At 38.9% G+C, this 14,801-nt stretch overlaps 1 pseudogene; it reads right to left on the minus strand.

Moving 5' to 3' along the window:
• Positions 1-92: 92 nt before the first annotated feature.
• Positions 93-14,170, minus strand: LOC115676235 (gamma-glutamyl peptidase 5-like; annotated as a pseudogene).
• Between the last annotated feature and the right edge of the window lie 631 nt (positions 14,171-14,801).

The following is a 14,801-nucleotide window of genomic DNA, read 5'->3' on the forward strand; positions in this document are numbered from 1 at the left end:
ATAATTTGAAGCACTACCCTCCTCATTTACATCATCGGTATATAAATTGGGATCTAAATCTTTTCTGCAAAATGATCTAGTGCAAAAAAGTATCACTCTTCGTCTTGCTTAATCGCAGGTATGGCTTTCACCATGTCTATGATCTCCTTATAAGGATCAAACTCCCTCGCATGGCTCCTACTTTCAATAGCTGAACAAATTCTTTCCATTTGCGTTGCTAGCTTAGCAGCTGTGGTCATTTTCTTTTGTTTCTTTCCTTGAGATTGCCTCACCGAACTCTGCGACGTTCTTTTATGGCTTTGAGCCCGTTCAACAATCATTTCACCTAAATTAGATTCTACATTATTATCAGTAGATCCTGCACAATCATCAATGTCAAGTTGTGTGGCCACAATATCCTCATCAATACATAAACCTTGCGCAAGATTCTATGTGACACTTCTAGTAGCAATCATATCCCCAAACATTCTATCCAACAAAACTTGAAGATCTGGATATATGCCTTTCGTTCTAAAAACTCTAACCTTAGGATTTTCCTGTTATGATAAACATGTTCGTGAGTTGTACCGTAAAAGATTAACTTAAAAAAAAGTAACAAAAGAATTGGAAAAAACCTGAATTTTTCTCTCCCACCAATCATCACTTGCTTCAATGGTATTCTTTTTTGGATCCCATCCTAATCTTGTTTCCTTCAAAAACCAATATCCTCAATCTTTTCCATTCTTCCTTAAGATTATCCCACTCACTCTTCATTTGAATTTTATCATACTTTTTGCCCCTTAGGTCCTCAAACCTCTTAATTATAAATGTCCATCCATCTCATTTATTATTTGCAGGATGATTTCCATTATCAATTTGTTCAACGTACAACTTACAAAAGGTTTCTACATCTTCCGGGCTCCAAAATGCCTTTTCCTTTGATGAACTTGCCATCTACTAGTAATAGGAACTAAAATCAATATCGATACAAGTGCATTTGACATTATTAAAAGTATTGATGAGTACACATGTCATCAATCATTATATGTGAAATTTCACAAGCAAAGTCAATATCAATTTGAGTGCATTTTACATTCACAACTAGAATCAATAAACATGGTAGTATGTTACTAGTCTTATAATTATTAAAGTTGAAGATGATTGTAAAGATACTAGAATCAATAGACATTATGTTCATAATCTTCGAAGTTACCTTTAAATAGGTTCAATTCTATTGTTAGAAGGGTGGAAAAGGGGTGACACTAAGTTCACAAAAACTTTTTAGTTCAATCGGACTAGTTAGAATAGAAGTATCATATAAATTGTGAATATACAATTAGATGGTCCAGTCCAAAAATAAGTACTTGCTATAGGAGAGGCCATCTAGTTAAGCTTCCGCGGTTGTGTTTCTTCCTTTTCCTTTTCCTTTTCCATTTTTGAACACTCACAATCTTCCTAGAAATAAGAGAAAATCTGAAAGCCTCCCTAGCCATTATGTTTTCGGCAAAATTGCTCAGGTTCGGAGGCCACAATTTTCTAACATGCCGATTCTCTGTTTTCTAATTCAAGCAATTGACTAGGGAATTTCATTTCTTTTAATTAAGCTTGCTTTTGACTATTGATATGGTTGTGCTCCCATTTTACAGCAGTTCATAAATACCAGACAACAGAATTTTTTTCTAAAAGACATCCTAATTGGTAAGCCTGTGTACGTATATATTTGGGCAATCGATTTATTTTATAGAGCATTCATTGTCTAAAGAGTTTCAGAGTGTTCTTCAAGCTCTTATAGAGCAACCAAACAAAGTTTCCAACTAATTCACCATTTTATGGTGTCACCTCTGAGGCAAAATGTCGAACAGGTGGTGAGCATGATGGGTGAGGTGTAATACAAACAGGAATTCCTATCAATCTCTTCAGGAAGGGCTTGGTGGGTGGCTTTATAGTATAACAACTGGGCTAAATATTTTAGTTCTCTCTTTTTTATTCAACACTTTCAGTAAGGAAGTAATAGGGAAGGAACATGCTAAAATGTTGGTCTTTTTTTGGTAATCATTATGAACATCAAAGGCGTGATGTAGTATGAATGGAAGCAAAAGGAGTTTGCTAGCATAACCCTTCGGTTACTTTACACACCAACCATTCGGTTTACACAGATTTAGATCAGCACAGGCTGTGTGTGGGCGCTGCTGGAGTCACAGTCAACCTCCAACTCATTTTCCGATTTTTCCGGGTGATATATTCACCCTTGCGAGGTTTTTCTCCTTTTAAATGCATTCGCGCTTCTTTTTTCTTCTTTTTACTGTTTCCCTTTATTTGCTGGTTAAGGAATGCGCCACAAACATTTCGGGGCAAACAAATGAAATGGTATCGACAGACGAAATTCATAAACATTGTATCTATGCCCGCTTTCTGGATGTAATCGCTCGGTTCTCTTTAATTAGGAAAGAAAAAGGAAAGCAATGAACGGTCCTTTAACTGTCTCCATGTGTCCTAGTGGCATAATATTATCCCTTGTTCTTCGAGTTATTCACGCATTGGAGTTTCTCCTTGTCAACACAAGCTACGTTTAGAGTTTGTTTGTTCAGCATCAAGCATATGCCAAAGTTTTTTTCTTTTTCCCTTTCTTCGGTTGAGTGTCACGGACCACTTTGATTACTTTGTGGCATTTTGAAAGAAATTTCCACGCAAATAACATGCAACTAATTCCGAATGCATAAAGGGCTATTTTTTCTCCATGCGAGATTCAAGGATCTATGTTTTTTTATAGGTGAGTTGTAAGTTATGAACGTATCTACGAACAAATTTAATTATATCTAAATGTGGGTGATCTTCATGCATGTAATGAACCATTTAGCTGAATGGTTAATCCAACCCTCCAATCAGATAGGGGAAAAAACATGGTCTACGTGTAGATACGTACATAATTTCGGGCAATAACTTAGCACTACGCGTATTAGTGTCCTTTTGAAATAAGTTATGTTGGATCACCTAACAAACTAATTTCTTTGTATTCGCTTCCACACACGCATCTTGACCAAAAAAATTTGATATCATAAATTAATAATTTCTGCATCATCTATTCAGAAATTTGGATGTCACTTTATCTTTTCAAAGTTGTAGTAATCTAGTTTTTGAATGCAAATGAATTGAAGGATGAAAGATTTTTTAAATTATTTAAACTGATATACATTAAGGCATTGGAAATTAATCGCCTACAATTGTTGGACGCTTGCATATGGAGGGCGCTTTTCAGGAAAATTGACTAAAAAAGTCTTAAACATATTGTACGGATGCCAATTTAATTCTAAACATTTCAATTTGTCCAATTAGTTATAAACCTTTTTGACAATTTAGTCCTTTCGGCTGATTTTGGCTAAAAACCGCAGACGTGGATGCCAGCTATGCCATGTGTGGCATTTTCTTTTGTATTTTTGGAAATACAATTGCTGGCTCACGTGTATATGAATAAACGTTCACTATTTTGCTATACCATGGATTATGAGTAATCCTTTTCTGTTTTGTATTTGTTGCAGGAACAATGGCACATAGGATATGCTCGTCTATATTCCCAAGAACGGATGAACAAAGGTCGAGACTCTCGAGGCTAAGATATGAGTTAGCCATTTATCGATGGGACGGTCGTGTTGACATGATGACGAACGTTATTGAAGTCAACAAGATAATACAAGATATCATTTGGAATGGTTACCTTATGCCAGATTTTGAGAAGGTTAAAGCCCTAATAACCATTCTTCCAATGGTATGGCGAGAAGTGTTGGATGGTCTTTGGGAAATCAACATTGTTCCAGATTATAACACACTTGTAGAGGAATTCCTAAAACAATATATAAGGGGTGGGGCAACAAAGACGTCGACCCTTGGCATGAATTCATCTTGGCGTAGAATGAATGCGTCCTAGCGAAACCTAAGGTATTTCTGAGGATTTTCCCTTGGCTACCAAATTCAACCATAAAATTTACTAAGGAATTTTATGAGTCTTTCCCAGTTTATGTGCAACATGTGAGGCACTGAGGTTAATGTCTTTAGGTTTAGTCATCACCTATGGATATTTTCCCTATGTTGATTTTTATTATTTCTTAAGGACTAGTTGATATTGTCATATCACGTAAGACTTATACGTTGTTCATGGAATATTTATTTTTGAATATTCATTGGCTTTGTTCTTATATTATTATTTTCTTATGTATGTTATATGTGAGTGGAAAATTCTGAAAAGTTTTAGTAGCTTAAAAGAACTTAATTTTACATAAATAATTATGTCAATGATAATTTCAAATTAGGATTCTTAAATGATGATTGGGAACGTAGTAACCTTCCGAATCTAAAACCTTATGTGAAATTATTCATTAATGCAATAAGTTTGTGTAAAATAGATGCATAAATGTTAGGCATTAAAAATTCGTGCATAATCCAAATCAACATCTAAGAATCCTAATTTGAAATTATCATTGATATAATTATAAATGTAAAATTAAGTTCTTTTAAGCTACTAAAACTTTCTAGAATTTTCCACTCACATATAACATACATAAGGCAATATTAACATAAGAACAAAGCCAATGAATATTCAAAACTAAATATTCCATAAACAACTCTTACGTGATATGCAAATATCAACTAGTCCTTAAGAAATAATAAAAATCAACATAAGGAAAATATCCATAAGTGATGACGAAGCCTAAAGACATAACCTCAGGGCCTCACTTGCTGCACATACATTGGGAAAAACTCATAAAATTCCTTAGTAAATCTTATGGTTGAATTTGGTAGCCAAGGGAAAACTCTCGGAAATCCCTTAGGTTCCGCTAGGGCGCATTCATTCTGCGCCAAGATGCATTCATGTCAAGGGTCGACATATTTGTTACCCTAACCCTTATATATTGTCTCAGAAATCCTCTACAAGTTTGTTATAGTCTGGAACAATGTTAATTTCCCAAAGACCATCCAACACTTCTTGCCGTTCCATTGAAAGAGTGGTTATTAGGGCTCTAACCTTCTCAAAATCTGGCATAAGGTAACCATTCCAAATGATATATTGTATCATCTTGTTGACCTTAATAACTTGCGTCATCATGTCAACACGACCGTCCCATATAAATGGCAAACTCATTTCTTAGCCTCGAGAGTCTTGACCTATGTTCATCCATTCTTGGGAATATAGACGAGCGTATCCTATGTACCATTGTTCTTGCAACAAATGCAGAACAAAAAAGGGTTACTCATAATCCATGGTACAGTAAAATAGGGAACGCTTATTCATACACCCGTGAGTCAGCAATTGTATTTCCAAAAATACAAAAGAAAATGCCACAAATACCCATTAGGAATTGTTACTGAAGCAGAGTCGAGCTGAAAGATGGACGAGGTGTTCTTTTTTTGTATTGCACTCGACATTTGGTGGGGTAAGTGGTGTATTAGGACTTGCTTTTTACCATATTTTCAGTACTCATTAACTTGACATTCATTACTAGTAAGGATTGATAAATCACTACAAGAGAGACATTATAAGCAGTTCTTTAACTCTCAAATGAATTACCTAGGTATTTATAGTGAGAGGTGTGAAATGTTTGTCACATAGGATCTTGCCATATGGAGATTTCAATTATTGAATCAACGGACTAGGTTGTCTCACATGTCAAGAAGAAAGCAGGATGGGTCTTTCTTAATGAGTCTCACTATAAGGCCATTAAGTCAAAATTCTTTAGCAATCCAAAGCCCATAGAATTAACATGCGTGAGCCCATACTGAAGAACACCTACGGTAGATCCGTGTCCTAGATCCTTGTTAAAGAACTATGAAAATGTTAATAGATAACAATCTATTTGTCATGCATAAGTATCAAATATAATGTCATGCGCAAAATTACTAACTAATAAGAATAACTTTCAATGATTGTCCAGCGATCAACGCATTTTTTTTTCAAAAATAACCTTTTGGTGAGACCGTAAGAGTCATCTAAAGCAATTTCAATGTTGTGCAAAAAAGGGGACTTGAGCGGAGAAATAGATAATATTAGGAGACTTGTGCGGTGGCAAGTGATTACTGTTAATAATTAATATATCACTACAAGATAGACTTTATAAGCAGTTCTTTCACCGCGAACCTCAAATTAATGACTTAGTGTTTATAGTGAGAGGTATGAAATGGTTGTTACATAGTATCTTGCCATATGGAGATCCCCAATTATTGAATCAATCGACTATTTTGTGTCTCATGTCAAGAAACTAACTTCAATTAGGAATATTTCATCTAAAAGAGGAAACAAAATAATGCGATTTTTGTTTGACTTTGGTGTGATAATTGGAGAAAATTGCAAGTAGACCGGCTTCTATCCTATAAAGGTGACAAAATATTACTTATATGTACACTTACGTAAAGGTTACGTAAAAAATAGGACACGGTAAACAAAAACGTTTGTTGTAAGAATTTTTTGAAAAATAGTATGCTTTCGAATTTATAAATATATTGGTTAATTATGATAAAATAGATTGACACATTTTACTAAAAAGAAGAGATCTGACTGATTTTTTTGCAGTGAAGTTTTAATAGTCATTGATGGTCCGCTTTTTTTTATAAAAAGCAATTAGCTTTTTTATAAAATTTTAAATTATTTGAAGGGAAGGGAATTGATTTTTGGTGTCGTAAATGAAGAATAACACGAACCATGTAGGAGCCAATTAAAAAGATGAAGACTTTTAATTCAAGTAGAAATCAAAATCCCAATAGAGAAAAGACACAAGTACCCCTGTCATATAAGAATTTGCTATTGTTCTCCAAATACAATATTTTGAAATGTTTGACCAAAAAAAAAGTATTTTGAAATGCCAAAAGAGGGAATTAATTTAATTTAATTTAGTAAAATAACCAAAATTCGATGTGTTTTATAAGCCTTATTGTGTTGTGTGTGATTTTTGGTGCCAATATAGAAATAGCAAGTAGACTGATGCTGCTGCAAAAAAATAATGGCACCGTACGTAGACTATGCAGATCAAGTATATCGAGGCCGTTGATTATGTACGACTCGTACAATTAATGGTTCAAAGAATATCGGTCCATGTGATTTATGGATCCTGTAATGACTTTTCGATGTTGGTAAGATGCAAAACGGCTCGTAATAGGGAGTGCGAGTTAAAAAGGATAAAATTAGAGAAGTACATTGCTTCGCGGGTTTTTTTTTTTTAATCTTTTGGGAAGAAACTCTATTTTAAAAAGCTGAGGGCTGATTGGAGGGTTCAAATTGTTTTGGCAGGGAAGGGAAATGATAAACTCCACGACGTAGGGTGCGTTCGTTTCGCGAAAAATGAGTAATTTATACAACATTTTTTCTGAAAAATAATCGCTTGTATTGCTTACAAAAATAAATGAATGGAAAATTTTTTCGATAATGAAAACATTTTCCGTTTACTAATTAATTTTTCTAAATAATAGAAGCAACCATTTTTCGGACAATATTTTTCAAATCACTCATTTTCTGTAAAACAAATGCACCCGTATTCATCTTAAAACTACTACAAAATGTGAAAAAGTTCGTGCACGCACGTACACATATAAATAAGGACTATTGAGTATGCTTGAAACAAAGTAAGAATTAGGGTTAATATCACGAAAAACCCCAAACTGATACAACTGTGACAAATTTATCAAAAACTAATTTTTTAACCACAAAAAATCCCAAACTGGTACATCTGTAACAGATTTACCCTCAGTTTGTTTTCGTTAAATTTTACAGTCAAATTGCTTTGTTAAATGACATACAGCAGTTGATGGATGTACCGGTTTTATGTTTTACTCTCCGTTTGTCACAGGTGTACCGGTTTGTATTTTTTTTTTGTATTAATCCAATTTAACGGAAACTAACGAAGGGTAAATGTGACATTCCGAATTTCGGCCCATTTTTGGGATTTATAAAACGTGTAATTCGTCAGTGTGCTTATAGTAAAATCTCGCCCGGGAACTGATCACTCCCGGTTATCATTTTTAAAATTGAGATTTCGCTAGAATTACATTCGATCGAATTTGGCCGTTATTTAGAGCCCAAACTTTGGTGTCGAACTTCTCTGAATTCCGTAACGAATTTAATTGGATGGTGTCGATATTATTGTGGCCAGCCTCGATATTGCCCGGGATATGTGGAAAGTGAGTTTTTGGACCAGATGCGGATTTTTACTAGTATACCTCCCTCTGGATTTATTTTATTTAGTGTCTTTTTAACCTTTTCTTTAATTTGAAATCTGAAATTTTCGTGACTCTAGGATCTTGACTTGCTCACCAAGATCAAATTGAGCCCTTGGATGAGAGTGAGTGGGGTTGTGACCTTTTTGAATTGATTTCTCTCTCTCTCTCTCACGATCATCCCCTTCCCCCTGTTCTGCCTTGTTGACTGCTGCTGACCTTCCTCTGCTCCCCCACGTCTTAGCTGCTGCCCCCCATGCTATTGCTGCTGCTTCTACTTCATTTTCTGCTGCTGCTTCGCTGCTACTTGCTTCTTCATTCTGCTTCCTCTGGTTTCTGCTGCTTCTCGCCCTCCATTCCAGCCCGACCAGCACCACCGTTCAGCCCCCATCTCCACCCGACTCCGCCGTGAGCCGCCGCCCGTCCGCTGAGACTGCTGCTGCTGCTCCGGCGTTGCTGCTGCTGCTTTGCTGTGACTGAGCTGCTCCTTTTGCTTGGTTTTCTTGCTTAGGCCTTGGGTAAGTGCTCCCTAAGCCTTGGTTAGGATAATGGGTTATTAATGGACATGTTTAGGGGTGGATTAGGGCTGTGGATAGTTGGTTTAGTGGTTGTATAAGCTTGATTTGCTTAATGGTGCAAGTTTAATGATTCTCGAATTTCTGATTGTTACTGTACCTCTACGCTTTATTATTTTTTTGGTGATCATTGTGGGCCGAATATGAGGAAGTGTTCTTCATGGAATTTGTTCCCAACATCTTGAGGTATAACATACTTTAAATTCAGAATTTTTGGAAGTTGTTTGGGGCCATTCGGAAGTCGGTTTTCAGACCGACACAAAACTACCCGATTTACTGTTCACCCGACCTTCAGGTCTGTTCGAATTTTTATAAATTTTTCCAGGCCTAATTTCAAAATACTTCCTTCACAAAAATTGTTGGGGACATTCGTGGCTATGACATATAAAAATTTCATAGCTTTCCAAAGTGATTTGGATACTGAATGAGTTATATTTTTTATGGTCTGAGGGGCTGTCCGAGCGAACCGGGTTCTGTCCGGCTTTGAGTGTACAAACGAGATATTTACGGTTAGAACTGGGTTTCAAGTTCTTATGGAAAATGTTTAGCAAGATGTTTTATGCAACATATCCAAATTTCAGAATTTTTGAAGCTTATTTACTATTTATTTCAAATGGATTTCTGTCACTGCGCAACTGCCTAGTTTGGACCCGATTTTGTATATTCTCGGTTTTTCTCTCTCTCGAGAATTATTCGGTGTTATCGTGGCGTTTGTGGATGAATTTGATGTTTGAATGTGTCCGACTTGAATGTCGGATGGGTGGGCTTGTTTGGTGAACTCGTGATTGGAATTTGATTAGTATGACGTGCGAGAATGACAAATTGAATTGTGTGGCACGTGTACCTGAAAGTTAACGGACTTGAGACGTGTTGACGGTGGTCCGTAGAATGAAAGTTGACGGACTTGGGACGTGTTGACTGCGGTCCGTGTGAAGGCATGAATGGCCGGTGTGCCAAATGGATGCGGGCTTGAGATGTGTTGACGGTGGCTCGTTAAAGGTGTGTTGGACCGGGACGTGTTTACGTTGGTCATTAGAATTGAGCCCGGATTGATCGGAGGGCTACGGACTTGAGACGTGTTGACGGTGATCCGTGAAAGGAAAGTTTGGCTTGGGACGTGTTGACGGCGGCCATTGGAATTGATTGAATTGTGTGGCTTATGTGCTTATGAGAACGGACTTGAGACGTGTTGACGGTGGTCCGTGAAAGGAAAGTTTGGCTTAGGACGTGTTGACGGCGGCCATTGGAATTGATTGAATTGTATGGCTTGTGAGAACGGACTTGAGACGTGTTGACGGTGGTCCGTGAAAGGAAAGTCAGACCTGAGGCGTGTTTACGCGGGTCGTGAGAAAGTGCGAGATGTCCAGTGAGGGACAGAGCCCGAATTGATCGAAGGGCTGAGCCTGAGGTGCATTGGCGCGAGCTGTGAGAATGGACCTGAGGCGCAGTGGCGCGGGTTGCGAGATGGTTGGTTGGGCACGTGTGCGAAATGTGATTGGTTGGATTGGCTTGAAGTACGTGTGAATGTTTGATCGGATTGATTGATGGTACGTGTGGATGTTTGGTTGGATTGGTTGGGTGCGAGTGTGGATGGCGCTTGAATGAGTGTGTTATGTTATCGGGATATTATTTCATTATCATGATTTGACTAATGTGTAGTATGGGCATGTGATTGGATGGCGAGGTAAGTCCATCCATGTGAATTATATATACGTTATCGGTTAGATTGCATGTTAAAACTTGTCTGGGTACGCATTGGCCTAGCTAGGATTTAGGGTGTTGCTTATTGAGACTCGTTCTCACGGTTATTATATAACCACTTTCAGATCCGCGACCGTGATCGATTCGGAGATGCCGCCAAAGTACCACAGGGATTGAAGGATAGATCAAATTACCCTGTCTTTTGAGTACTTTTTTGGTAGAGGAGATAAGCTTGTCAATCACCGCCCCCTTTTGAAAATTGTGGTTTGAAATTGGTAACCTGGGTTATCGTTTTGTAATAGTGACTGCTTTATGATGTTATGCAATTATTGTTTCGTGCTATCCTTTTGTCATCATGTTAGTTGTCTAGGTTGTTTTATTTCACTTCCGCTTGTGTAGTTCGTTTGGGTCGGCGACGCTGTCCTGGGACGTTGTGTTCAATACGACCGTTGAAGGGATGTCGCGAGCCCGTTGGGGTTCGAGTCGTGACAGTAAAATTATCACAAATATACCAATTTAGGGTTTTTAGTGGTTGAAAAATTAATTGGGGGTAAATTTATCACAAGTGTACTAGTTTTGGGTTTTTCATGATCAAAAAATTAATTTAGGGTAAATATATCACAAGTGTATCAGTTTGAGATTTTTCGTGGTATTAACCCTAAGAATTAAAATGCAATTAGATCAGCAATATATCCCTTTGTATTTCTATTCTATCTATATTTGGTGCCTATAAAGCAACAGGAAATTAATTCACCAAACACCATGATCCAGTTAGCGGGAAAATTTAACGTCTTTGGTGTCAAATTACATAAAACTTGTGTAAAGAAAAACGCGATTTTTCAACTCCAAGTTTCACGTTGTTCAAGATTTCCTATCGCATAGCACTTACTTATCCAATCCAATCACTTTAGTCGCTAATGCTTCTTGATCATGCTCAAGCTAGTCTTTTACAATTTATGTACACATCGCTCAATGAACAAGTTTGACCTTTGCGTAAGCGCTCAAGGAAACCATAGGATAATTATCATTAGCTATAGTAAAAAAAAATTTCTGTTACAATGCTTAGATTACAAAATACACTAAGGCTCCGTTGATTAATTGATGCGTACATCTTAAAGAATTACACTAACTCGCAGACTCGCTGAGGCATTTTGCATGAGAAAATGTAATGGTAGATTAAAATATGACCTGCCTGCCAAATCGAGAGGAATCTTCCGATCTAAGAAAAGTCGTTCCGGAGGCAAAACAAACGGTCTGGAATTGGTAAAACGTTCGAATGTCAGAGGTAGATAAAGGTCAGATTCAAGATGCCAGATGGAATGCAACCATCATGACGCTTTCTCATCAAATTGAACTTTTGCGCTCCTTCCATTTGCCGCTTTGGAAAGCAATAGGGGTGAGCATGATGGACCGCCTGAACTAGGACCGGACCGGACCGGACCAGATCGGCCGGTTTGGTCTGATTCTCGAGAGTATTGATCCGGTTCCCGATTCCTAAAAGTGGAACCGATTTTAGAGCGGTCTAGTTCCTAGTTCTAGGGTGGGAACCGGACCGGGCTGATAAATATATATTTATTTATTTTGGTAAGAAAATATATATTTATTTACTTTTTAAAATTTTTTAAAAAAAATAAAAAGCCTAATCTATTCCCTCTGGCCTTTACCAATTTCCTCAATTTGGCAATTCCCTCTTGCCTTTTAGGCTTTTACCGGTTTATCTCTGCGGCAAAAGTCCATGCTGTTTCCCATAAAGAAAATACACGGTCCAATACTCTAAGATTCAAAAATAGAAAGGTAGAAACCCTAATCTATTATCCCAAGTTCACTCTCGCCCTTACCTCTGAGGCTCTGCCTAATTCCTCACTCAATTTACCTTGCTCACTTCGTCGCTCGAAGCCTAGAATGCCTTTCCCTCTCGCGACCTCGCTCATGCCTCGCTTGATGCCTTTCCCTCTCGCGGCCTCGCCAGTCGCCTCACGCCTCGCTCGACGTCGGTGCCTTTCCTTCTTGCCTTAAGCCTCGTTCAACGACGACGCCTTTCCCTCTCGCTGCCTCACCTCAGGCCTCGCTCAATAATAAGTGATTGGTTCCATTGGAACCGGTCCACGGTCCCAAGACTAGCTGATCCGGTCATCGGTCGTAGAAACTGGGAACCGGTCCTCCCGATCCGGACCCCGGTTCTTGGATGGAATCGAACCGGATCGGGAACCGTTCACCCCTAGAAAGCAATGTAGGATACCCCCAACGTGTAATCACAACTCTTCCAAGCCCTAATATCCTTTATTCTTGCCAATCAAAGAAATCATTTCAAGAAACGTCGACCAAAATCCATTTATTACCCATTTATTGAATAAGATTAACCCAGTTAACAGCTCGGCCGATTAAAAAATGGATTTATGATCCATTTTAACACGTCTGCCCTTAAGAAAGCTGGTGCAGAGTTTCTTCCATGCCTTATGACCCATTTTGACACGCCTACCCTTATGAAAGCTGATGCATAGCCTCTTCCATGCCTTCCTGTCCGGTTCACATGCCCCCATATTGACCTTTAGTTCATCATCATACGACTCCTGCAAAGGAATCATGAGAAGATCGTCAGCTTCTAACTTGATCTTTCCGGTACAAAAACAGGGAGACGAAATAGGATGAAACCTACGGTGATGAGGCCGCGAAGGAGGAGACGCTCAATGAGGTCGAGAAGAATGTCGCGGGTGTACTCCGGGTGGCCTTGAATGCCCATGATATGATTCCCATACCTAAACATCTCGATTCCCGTTTTGTCCGACCTCGCTATCACTTATGCTTTTGCTGGCAGTTCCTTCAGCTATTTAAATTTCCCAAATTCAAAGTCTGTCCTCATTTTTTCTTTATTTTGAGAAACGAAATAACAGTGTGCTATCAATTTAATCTTCTCTTCTCTTTTCTTAGGTCATAAGATGTTGTACCTCGTCCTGGTGGCATTCGATCACAGAGAGCCGTGCAGGAAGTTCAAGTGAGGAGAAATGCACGGAGGATGATGGAGACAATTGTATGGTTCTCAGTCCAATGTCCCATGATTCGGCACGTCCAACTTTGCCTCCCAGTGCACGCCCCAATATCTGTACTACCAAAAACAAGATGATCAAGAAAGGCGCCGAACTTAAACTTGATGGCCACAAATCAGAGAGAAAGAGACAGAGAGAGACAGAGAGAGGAAGAAGAAAAAGATCTAAGATGAGCAGATCGCTCTCCTGTAGTGTGGCTTCAGGGGCACCAATTCATCAACGTGCTCTTGATAGTCAAAGTCGCGTCACCCTAAAGCTTGTCGCCATCTTGTTAATTGTGATGATGACCTGGTGTCCGAAGCAAATGCCGAGGACCTTCTTCTTCATGAAGTCGAGCTTCTTCAGCAGGTTGATCAGCTGGCAGATCCAGGCGTCATCGCCATGGGTTGCTGCAGCTGCCGGTGATGACGAAGCCGTCATAGAGCCCAATCTCGCCGTCGTCAGGGAGCTCCCCGGCGGCCACGCGGTACACGTCCCAGACCTCGTCCTCCTCGGCCAGCATTCCCTTGTAAACCCCATAATATCCCCCGAACTGCCTCTTCACGTACTCCGAGTCCTCCGCGCACTGCAGTACCGCGAACCTCTTCAACCCCATTCCTTTCTCCAACTCCAAACGTCCCCACACAGTGAAACAGAGAAAGAGTACCCGTCTTCTTCTCTCTGTCAAAGATGTTTTGCGGCTGCAAACATAATGGCCAGGTCATGAAATATTTATAAAGGGAGAAAATGTTCACTTGTTTCAAACCACCACATCAACATCTAATGTGATGTGTATTTTTTTTACTCATATTCACTTATAAATAGATACGTGTCCAAGTTACCACCTCAACAAATGACACGGAATAAAAAAAAGTCTGGATTTTTTCTCTCTCTTGGGCTCTCCTTCTCCTCTATCCAGTCACCGGGTACCGGCCATGGACCAGTGGCGTCACCGGCCAAGGACGAGATGTTGAGTATTGAATTTAGAGGTGTCAATATGGGTTAGAAACCATTTTTCAACTCACTTTCAGTGAGTCAGGTTGCAAATAGGTCACTCAAAATTTTGCAAATGGGTGGAAATGGGTGTAAGATATCTGACCCTAACTTTATATTAAGAGTGAGCAAAATGGACCAATCGGACCGGACCGGTCAATTTGGTCCGGTTCCCGAAAGTGTCGGTCCGGTTCCCGGTTCTTAAAAGCGGAACTGGTGTTCGAGTAGTCCGACTCCCGATTCCAAAGGGGAACCGGACCGACTATATCATATGATATATACACCATCAACCAAAAGATGCTCATAGGAATGACATTTTTTTGCCAAATGACGA

Source organism: Syzygium oleosum, unplaced genomic scaffold (assembly GCF_021117445.2).
Source record: "Syzygium oleosum isolate NSW1041296 unplaced genomic scaffold, Sole_v2.1 Sole_v2.01, whole genome shotgun sequence".
NCBI classification, from domain to species: Eukaryota; Viridiplantae; Streptophyta; class Magnoliopsida; order Myrtales; family Myrtaceae; genus Syzygium; species Syzygium oleosum.